Source organism: Cinclus cinclus, chromosome 3 (assembly GCF_963662255.1).
Source record: "Cinclus cinclus chromosome 3, bCinCin1.1, whole genome shotgun sequence".
In the NCBI taxonomy this organism is placed as follows: domain Eukaryota; kingdom Metazoa; phylum Chordata; class Aves; order Passeriformes; family Cinclidae; genus Cinclus; species Cinclus cinclus.
Window position 1 is genome coordinate 7,752,083 of NC_085048.1, and position 11,225 is coordinate 7,763,307.

Here is an 11,225-nt window from a genome sequence, read left to right on the forward strand (position 1 = left end):
TGCACGTTATCTCTTCTGTTGTCTAAGTATGGGGGCCAGACAAACATTAAAGTGAAATGCACAGGTGTTTTCTTGCAGAACAAAAGGTCATTTGCACACTTGGAAAAGACACTTATATTCCCAAATTCACAAGGCAGTCTCCACTGCCAGGATTCAGGAACCATAGGCCACTGCTGCCACTTAAAAATATTTCATTTAAAATAAAGGTTGTTACTTTTTTTATCCCCTAAGTAATACTTTCCCCCCTCATCAGTGCTCATGTGAAATGCATAAGATGCTGATCCTGGAAAAGGATGCTGCTGCCTGGAAAAGTGGCAGAGGTACTGGGTGTGCGCACCATTTGGAAATCAGTTTTCACAGCAGAGAGTGGTGTCTCAGTGCCACATGCAAGTGCCACATAAACATCACACAATAACTGCTGTTCCAGACCATTCCAAACCTCTATTTTTAATGACTCTTTCCCGTGGTATTCCCAAGATGTGTTTGGCATTTCTGTTACTTATGTTCAGCTGTCCAAAGCCTAGGAATTAAGCCCAAGTAATTTTTCTAGCTTACTCCCAGTCATGAAGGAGAAGCAGGGACATTCAGATAGTGGACAACAAGGAGTCTTTTGACAGAGGTGAGGCGAACTGTCTTCTGGCACTGTCAGTTCCTCTCCTTTGGCTATTGAGAAACCAGATAAGTAGTCTGAACAGGATTTCCAAATCTTTAGGTAACTTAGATGAATTCCATTACCTGTATCACCATCATTTGTCTTCTAGCATTTACAGATAAAATATTGCATGTAAGAAACATTTTCATGTACAGAGGGGTCAATTTGATTTAAAATCTGTGTTGTCCTCACAGAATTAAGCTCTTTGACTTCCCAGTTTTTCTCTATATGCTTAAGTTCCAGTTTCTATGACCCCTGCAGGATATTTGATCCAGCAGTGAACTGGTTTTAGCTGGGATATAGTTGAAGCTCTTCGCTGTAGCTTTTAAGGTGCGGTGCTTTGGATTTGTGATGAAGACAGTATTGACAAAGAGGAGATGTTTTTGTTACAAGGAGTTGGGGAGGGACATAGGCAGGACCACTGACCCTAACTGACCCAAGGAACATTCCTTACCATGTAATGATGTGGTCAGCAATAAAACTGTGTGTGCGCACGCATGTGTGTGTGAAGGTTGGTTGGGGATGACATTTTTTTGGGGAATGGCTGGGCCTTGTTTTGTTGATGGTGAGAACTTTGGAATTTTTTGCATCACTTGGTTTTGTTTCTTTTCTTCTCTATTTGTTAATTTGTTTTTATTTATTAAATTGATTTTATCTCAAATCATGAGGTTTCTCACTTCTACATTCTGATCCTCTCCCCCATCCTACTGCAGGGGTACTGACCCTACTAAGGTTAAACCATGACAAACAACAAACTCATCTCCTTTTTCCTCATGTTTCTTCAATGGAACAAAAGATTCCCTGGTGCCCCTGCCCATGTCAGGGGGACTGGAACTAGATTATCTTTAAGGTCACTTCCAACCCAAACCATTCTGTGACTCCATGAATCTGTGGCCAGACCTAGAGTCTTACAAAAGTATTTTGAAAATCAGCCTCTGAAAGTATAAGAAACCACTAGACACTGTATATACACTCATATAAGGTTCACACAAGTATTCTAAATTTCAGGACCACCGAGTAATTGGTACTGCCATGTTGTGTGTTTAGACAAACTGTATTGGCTGCACTGGCTCCTTGGAGGAAAGGTGGACCTCTGTGGAAGTAGCACAGGAGAGGCAAGCCCAAAAAAGGTGAAGATTGCTTTCAATTGACTACTGACATGTTCTTCAGAGTGGCTTTGAGGAAAGTTACAGTTTGAGAGGTGCAGAGAGGGAACATTGTTTAATCTTCTTCAAGCATAGAGATTGCAGTGCCTCCTCTATTCATCCTTGAAGTCTAGAGAAGGCACCAAACCCCCTGTATCCATATTGTGCTCCTGTAAAAAGGGACAGAGAAAACGCCCTAGATCATCTGCAGGGGAAAGCTAAAGGCAAATGAAAATGACAACCTTGTTCACTTAATATGCAAAGTAATTCAGTGGGTGTTGAATTCATTTGAATAGATACGATGCAGTGTAGACACCTGCTGCACCTGCACCTTGCATCCTTGTTACATGAGTGACTTCTCCTAGTGAGAGCCAAGAACATACTTCAAAATCCTCTGCTTTGAAGTAGTGGTGATATGAGGCTCCAATACGCAAGAGTTGCTTGTTGAGGAAATATCTTAACATATTTAAAATGCTTTGATGAGGAAAAGAGAAGCTTAGAGTGTTGTCACTGTCATCTGCAGGGCTGACATTTACATCCAAGGTAATGGGTTTCCATTCCTTGTCATGAAGTGCATGTGCAGGATTCATGATTAAACTGATTTACACTTGACTTCCTTTGTGCCAGACACCAGGTTGTTGAGCTGGCTTCTCTTTCTTTTTGATTGTTGTCTCTATTCATTATGAGGTGGCACTGGAGAGAGAAGATAACTTTAAGGTGCCATTGGTATCACTTCTTTGTCGCTTATTCTTTTTGAGGGGGAGTTATGGTGCTGCAGTTTTGCAGTGGTTCAGAGGACTCAATCTGACCACCTGAGAACATCCATCACCTGTTTGACTAGACAATGCAGTCAGTGAGCAGGGAAGAGCGTTATGTGGCACACGTCTCCTTTTCATGAATCTCCACGAAAAGAAGAGCAAGCTGGAAAGCAGAATGTGTCAAATATAATTGGTTCACTTTTCTTGGAAATGATACTGCATAAAACACTTCCATTTTTAGAGCAGAAGTCAGATAATCTGAAAAATTTGGTTATCAGCGTAGACCTTCTCTCTAAAACAAAAATTTCATCTACATTGTAGCATCTATCAAGTTTTTCTGCCAGAATGAAGTCTATTTATATTTAGATTCATGAAGAAATCTTTTTTAAAAGGATTTGGATTATTTTTTTCAAGAACTCAGTACTTGCTCTGTGTTAAGAACTTTGATATTTAAATAAATTAAAAAGATAATTTTGACATACTTGTCTGAGAAGGTGACAGTGAAGACACCTGTCTCATTAACTATATAGAAAGGATGGAAAATTAGCTATTCAGCTATTTAAATTATGATACTGACATTTGAGTCCAGAAATTTTAATTCCCATTGAAAACCAAATTCAAATGTGCACACAGTAAAAAATAGAAGTCTCTTTTGTGTGTATATGAAATTTTTCAGCAATATGAGAATGAAAGGGTGGTGCAGATATATTTTATTGCTGGTTGTTGCTGGTAATTTCACTTAGCATTAGATAAAATACTTTTCTTGCTAGTGTTTATGGAAGACTGTGGGTTTATATCTATTTCAGACATACAGTGCATGGAAGTATTCCACAATTATCAAAGATTTACTGGCTATTGTTTCCCCTACAGTTCACATGGAACATATTTCAAGAGTCGATGGAGTAGGCAAGAAACACTTATCCACACAGTTTGTGGCTGTCAGGTTTATGTTTTTGTAGTCCCTGTTACAAATAGGTAATAACAGGGAAATTTAGGGAGGGATTCAGTTTCAGTTCTTTATCCTTACACCGGCAACTTTTCTGCCAAAACAGAAGTGTCAGCTGGCAGAGGATTGGGAGGATGAGAAGCAAAATAGTAAAGGACAGTTGAGGATAATGAGGAGAATGCATCTCTCCAGCTGACTTCTGCTTTATTTTCCTCTCTTTCTCAGGCTGGGGTAAGATAATGAGAAACCGTTCCTTTGAAATGTGGACCCATCACTGAATTAAAAAAGGTGCAACGGGAGGAAATATGACTAATGAAACCACTGAAAGATGTGCTTTTGCACTTTGAAATACTTCAGGATTTTTCCTTAGCGGATGGTGGCTTGTGGGATTTACTGTGTTCAGCAAAGTATGGATGAGCCAGCCAATGGAGCTGCAGAAAGATGAAATGGTTTTGTATATTCATCTGACTTTTCATATGTAACCTTGTTGTAATTGAAGTGAGAGGAAGTGCAGTCTGAGAGACATGCTATGCCCTGGGGTCTGATTAGAGCTGTGGGCATTCAGCATCTGGAACACTATTGTCCCATGGGGTTTTTTTCCTGTCCTTGGATTTTCCATTAGTTTTGTTTTTCATAATTTATAATGTGGGTGAATCAAAGGTCTTGGTGAGAATTGGAATCCCACTGTGCCTAGCAGTAATTAGATGTGCCTGCATGTGTGTTTGTGTTTGTGTGTGTGGGCACCTGCACATATGGAAGCACCCCTGAGTGGAGGAGTCTGGGTCTAAAAGACACAGGAATAACTGAACAGTAGGGAAGCAGGGAAATGACTTGGGAATTAATCATCTGGCACTGATTAATACACTTACTTAGTTGTATCATATTTGGTTGTTTGTATTGATATATCTACAACCAGATGGTGATGTTTAAACATTTGTTTGGTACTTAAAAATGTACCACAATGTTTTGCACAGACAAATGTTGATACCACTCATTCTGGGTGCATTCAGTAAACAGGGAGACTATGGTGAATGACTGAGATGTAAAAGACAAATTTTCAGTTCCTAATTCCAGTGAAAAGGATTTTGACCTGAACATAAAACTGTGCTGGTTGTGATTGATATAGAGCTAATTTTCTTCACGGTGCCTAGTATGGTAAAACATAAAAAAACAGGGATGAAAACAGGGATGTTTCCATTACTGCTGATCAGTGCTTATGCACCATCGAGACCTTTTCTGCTCCTCATCCCTCCAGCGAAGAGGTTGGGGGTGCACAAGGATTTGGGGGGGGACATAGCTGCAGCAGCTGGCCACAAGTGACCCAAGGGTAATCTCATACAATGTGGCATCATGCTCAGAAGATAAAGCTGAGGGGAAGAAGAAGGAAGAGGGAATGTTCCGAGTGATGGCATTTGTCTTGCCAAGTCGCTGTTACAGTGAAGGGGCCCCGCTCTCCTGGGGATGGCTGAACACCTGCCTGCCCATGGGAAGGGTGAATTAATTCCTTGTTTCGCTTTGCTTGTGTGTTTGTCTTTTTCTTACCAATTAATTTGTCTTTATCTCAACCCATGAGTTTTCTCACTTTTACCCTTCCTGTTCTTTCCCTCGTCTCACTGCTGAGGAGTGAGCAGCTGTGAGTTACCAGCTGGGGTTGAGCTGTCACAAGAGCCCAGATCCAGTTCCTGGGCACATTAGAATTTGCTCTGCTGAGGTCACACTCCTACTTCAACCCCCTTTGCTGCTGCCAACAGCTGATGTTTTGAAGAGCTGCATTAGAGTAGATGTCTCATCTAGGCTGGAGATTATCCTAAGAGACTTACCCAGGTTTCCACAGCGATTGTATGGAATATCAAGGATTTAAGTACAATCAATTCAAAAACATGTAAGTCCCTAACTAGTGCTCTAAGAACTAGAACTGTCTCCTTTGTGCATTCAGTAGATATGGTCCTGTTACCCATTACACAGACTAAATCAGACTTCTTTCCTGCACTGAATGGTGCCATCCTGGCACCATCTATACTTTGAAGGGCATTGCTAACTCCTGCTTTCCTCAGAGAGGAAGCAGTTGAGAAATGGAAAGGTTTTGGTTTTTTTTCAGTCTGCCTTTGGATATTGCACTGAGCAAATTAAAGGTTGATACAGGTTGTTCTTACAGCTCTAGAAGGGATATAATCTGCTGGGACATGTCTTTAGTACAAATGTGCACTGTCCCTCGTATGTAAAACAAAGCGAGGTAAGTCACATAGGATGGGCCTAGGCTGTCCTAAAGGGTTGAAGTGCTAGCAAGAGTGTCTGCACTGGGGACTTAAAATATAATTAATATTCTAAATACTTTATTGCAATATATGGTACAATAAAAGGGGGAAAAAAAGCTTCAGAAGCACATGAAGAACATCATATATGTGCAGAGAAGTACTTCAGAAAGACTAGCATGTTATTGAGACATTACTGGTGGAATAACAACATCCTTCACCTCTCTTTGGAGTATGAAACTCAATTTCTGTTTCCCTGGGCAAAAGACCACTGGGTCAGCTGGGGATGCCCCAGAGTAATGTTTTGCACCATCATGTTCAATCATGTCTCATTGTCATTCATCTATGAATTGGCACATGGAGAGTTGAATCTGAGTTCATTTATCTTAGGTTAAGGACAGTTCCAGCTTTGGAGATTTATAAGGCTTTCTCCAAATTTATTGCAACTTTTTTTTCTGCACTGCTACTTCACTGAGATTGAAGAACATGGACACAATAATCTTTCATAGACCCAAACAGTTGCAAAGCTGAATATTCAGTTTCCTTCTACTTTTCAGGTTTGTTTACTATACCTGGATAACACAGGCTCTTCACAGACAATATGTCAAGTCATTTTTCAACACTGTTGTGCTCCACACTGACTGCAGCGTGGCGTATGACATGCATCCTCATCCCTTCATGATATCAAGATCACGCTCAAACTGTGTGCAAAAATCAGGCTACTTAAAACAGTGCTTTTGCAGCAAACTTTTTCTTTGGATGCTCACTGAAATTATAGTACTGAGGGTTTTTAAATGCATGATGGCTGTGTAAGTCTCTGGTGGCACTATGTCTTTATGGAAGGTGAAAACTTGGGGATTGTAATCATGACAGTGCATAGGAACCACCATGTGGGGCAGTGCCACATCAGATGCTGTGCCCATGGAATAAACCTGTGGTTGCTACTCTGAAACACAGCTAAAAAAAGCTGGATGATCCTGTCTCAAATGGGTTGGAAACATGTTAGGAACAAATGCCAGGAAGTGGATCTGGGTTAACATTTGGAAACTGCATACATGTCTGGAGGGTGGTTTAAGCAGTTCTATTTTTGCTTTGAAGGGGAACAGAAGTGCTTTCTCTGTCCATTCTCAGTTGACAGGATAGCAACTCTTAGAGAAGACGGGGATAGGAAATGAATGGTAAGGTTTAGTAGCTTATTAAATTGTTCCAGTTATGTCACTGTTTGGATATGGCAGAAAGCTGAATTTAAGTAATTTAGATGCCTTTGAAAACACTATTTTTTTTTTTAATTTCCCTGGTGTCATGTTTTAGGTCAGATTTCTGGGCTGATTTACCCTTCAGAGAGGACAGATATTTCAGAGAGATCCTGATACAATTTCCCATAAGTAGGCTGCTCTTGCCTAATGACACATTTCCTAATGGCAGTGTTGGGTACAAACTGGGATGTTTGCTGGCAGTCACCTATTAGCTGTGAATTACAGTAGGATTAGATCCCAACAAAAATTCTTTGCACCTAAATTCTGCAGAATTTACAAAGAGGGTGCTGTTAGACGTGCCTACCTACATAGGTAGGACTTTGTCTTATATTTATGTATATTGTATTCTACTTTGCTCTCCTTGCAAAAAATTCAGGCATGAAAAGTGTGTTGAGATCACAGTGACAACTGGGTGTTTCACGTGGGCAGAGAACAGAGCTGCACTACTCCATTTGGGTAAACGTCAAAGCCTGTGGGTCAGCAGTGGGTGTGAGCAGGGATGAGCAAATGCAACATCTCACTAAGTCAGACACATCCAATCTTTGCTTAACTGAGCAAAGTGATGTTTTTACCTACAAGCTGATGGCTTTGAAACCACTTAGTTTTCTTTGAAAACAGTAATTCTGGTGCAAATACAGCTGGTGCACTTTATAATAGCTATATCACAGGTATCACTTGTCTCATCTTTAGTTCATGGGCAGTATCTTTCATGAGGCTGGACTTCACCATATGATACACTCTGTTTCTAACTCTGCTTGACTCACTGTCTCATTTGTAGCAACTGAAGTATTACAAAGTAAGGAGTTGACAAACTTTTTTGGTGAGCAGTCATCCAACAGGGGGTGAAGAGTGTCTTTCCAATTAATTTTCTTGCATTCCTATTAGGCACAAGCTGTTGATTTTATTCCTTCTCAGCTGTAAAGGTAAGATACTCGAATGGGTCTGTGAAATCTATTTTTAATAATATGAGCACAATACACCTGATTTAGCTCTTGCTGACTTGGTGTAAATTGGAAGGATATCTGATAAAGTCATTAACACTTATGATGATTTGGGTTAAAGCCTAAAATATAATGAAACTAGACTAAAGTCAAAACAGCTCAGACTTATGTAACTTCAGACATAATTGTTCCACTGAATTTTCTAAGTCATGATAGGTGCTCCTGTCTGAAGTTTTTCTATTGAAAGGTATCAACACCATATATTACCTGCAACACATTTATTTTTAGAAGGCTATAGCCTTTTTCATTTCTTTGGCATAATGGAAAATCTGGAAGTCTGGGTCAATTTGTCTTAAAATCAGGGCACTGAGCCCAGTCCTAAACTCTGTCTCTCTTTTATTAGGCTAAAAAATCCTCCTTGTCCTCTAAGTACAAATTTACTTACCTGATTTTCATCCATGCATCCATCCATATGCTAATAAACCTCTCATCAGTGCAGGATTTCAGGGCTCCAGTGAACATTTCTACTAGTCTTCAAAAGGAAGAAGCTTTACTAACCCCATTTACTGTAATTTCAGTGTTTAACTAAACTAGATTCAGCTCTGTGTTTTCTGGAGAAATTTGATCACATCTGGATAAGGGTAATTTAAAGGTACTTTGCTCCTTGCTTCCCCTGCTTATCTGATGCTGTTAAACACTCAGATTTGTTCTTTCTTAGTACTTTGTGACTTTGTGGCTGTAATGGTAAATCATATTATATTTCACCTTCTCCTTTGGTGTGGCTTCATGAAGGTTTGCATTCTTCAGAGCTCCTTGTTTTGATCTTTCATAATGCTATGTGACTGAAGGGGAAAATGATAAGCAAGAGACTCTCTTTAAACAGTCCCACTGGTGAATTTCTGCCCATCTGCTTTGAAATATATGATACTGATGAATGCCTCTTTGCCTAGAACTTCAGTACCTGGGAGCTTTTTACTACTTTACTTTTATCTACAGCAAGATAACATTGTATAACATAAAGTATGATAACATTAAGATGGAACAATAGATGTAGAGATAATATTAATTATTATTTATTTTAATACTTTATAAAATCACAGAAAGGTAACACAGGGAACACACCATATAAAAAATGTTACTTTATTTGGTTACTTACTTTGTAAGAAGTTTCAGACTGACCAATATTTTTGGAGCTGTATGGACATCCAATGGTACAGCAAAGGATTGCTGATTGTGTTTTCAGTGATATTCTTAAATCTATTTTTAGTAGACTACCTCCCACTCCAAATAAAAGCATGGGCACCTAATCGAGTGAAGAAATCAGTGCAAAGATTGACTACCCTAGATGGGATTTAGGTGTGCTTTTACATGAAAGCTTATCTGACCAGCTGTTTCTCCACTGGGATGTCCTGTCAGTCATAAAAGCCTTTTTGGTCTAAAAGCCTTTGCTCCTGTGGCATTTCTGCCACACAGCCAGAATCCTCCAGAGTCCCTGGGCCACCTGTCATTAGGCAACTGAATTACTTACAGAATTTACTCTGAATTTCCCTGTGGCAATTTCTCAAAACCAGGATCATATTTGAGGGACCTTGGGGAATTTTTAACATCAGTTTTCATGGTGGAAGACATCCCCAGTTAGGATGAAAAGTGCAGTTCTTGAGCCTTCAGTGACATTGGAGGTGGGGTGGATGTGGGTGCATTTGTGGTCACAGTGACTATATACTTGGTGAAAATCTCATGCACTGTTGCTGACATGTTAATTGTAAATATGAGGTGAAGTAAAGGAGAACAAAATTCTACCCTTTGGACTGAAGAAAATACTGGTCTATATGTACATAGTCCTGAGGAGAGAAATTGGCTCTGATGTGCCATCCTGCCTGGCTGAGTAGAAAGAGAAAGCAGCCATATGACTCATAATTCACTCATCTGCTACTACCCAGATCCCCCTCTAACATCACAGTGCAGAACAGCATCTTAAATGGAAGGGAAATTCCTCCTTTGGCATGAATTTAGGTCTGCCGTTTAGGTCCTTTATTTCAATACGTTTCTCTGTAGGTTACTCTATATATAGGGCACAAAGGAATGTTTTAAAGCTATCTACAATCTGAGGACCCATATAGGGTTTCATTCCAGATTCCAGAAGGCTTTTCCAGCCTCAAATCTCTCATGCCACTGCTGCCTGTTCTATGAGAGCAGGTAAAGCAGCACTAACTCACTGCCATGGTGGGACACAGCAAATGTCACCAGTGGGCATTTGCTCCCTCTCCCTTGGACAACCCAGTTTTGGATTGCCTGAAATGCTCACTTGTGAGGGTGAAGCACGTCCTGCTATCCGGTGCTGTAAGGCTGTTTTTTTCACATGCACAGTGACATCATTCTTAGGTGCTGATGATGCTCAAGAAATGTAATTAAGTCATTCAAAAGCAACTGTTCCAGGAAAACAGCTCTTTAGATACATCACAGAGCTCACAGTTTATCTTGCCTCCCCTGTTTCTGCTAGGCATAAGTATTCTGCCTGAGTTTTCACAACAGAGCTGATTTCTTTGTTTCTTGAGCATCATCAAAAGCAATAACAGCTCTCGTGGACACATTATATGATAGCAACACAATGTGCTCAGCACAGCCTTAATGCCATGCAGTCGTTTATACCTGTGTGAAAAGTGGCTGCAAACTGACTGTAAAATTCTCCTCTGACCTATGCATACCTGTTGGGAATTCTGCCTTGGGTGCTTTTTATGCAGTTTTCATGGAGTGGAGGAAAAGTTCAAGGCAGTTACGTGTCTGGCTTCTCTTCCTCCACAGCGTTATTTTGCATTTAATCATGCAACTCTCTTGTCTTGAAAGCACAAGGGACTCTGTAAACAAATGTATTTATGATGCACAAGTACTAATAGATTCATTCCCATTCTTTTTACTGTGCTGCCTGTGCAAAGCTGAAGGGAGTGAGAAACAGCAACTTATTCTTGCCACAAGTAGATGCATAATCCCTGAATGCACTAGGAAAGCTATCCATTGAGGAAGAAAGCAACGTGTTTGCAGACTCCACACCCCATTATCAGGCGATTTGTTAAAGCTGTCATTGCATGCAAACCTGCTGCCCTCCTCCTCGAGGATGGGGAGTTTTGATATAGCTGGCTGGAGACTTGAGTCTGTCTGGACATTTTTTTTCCCCTTAAAATATGCTAAATGCCAAAATACAGGGGAGTTAAATTGTGGTAGCAAAGAGCCCTGAGACTCCATTTATTTGCTTCCCTAAATAATTACCTATCTCATTT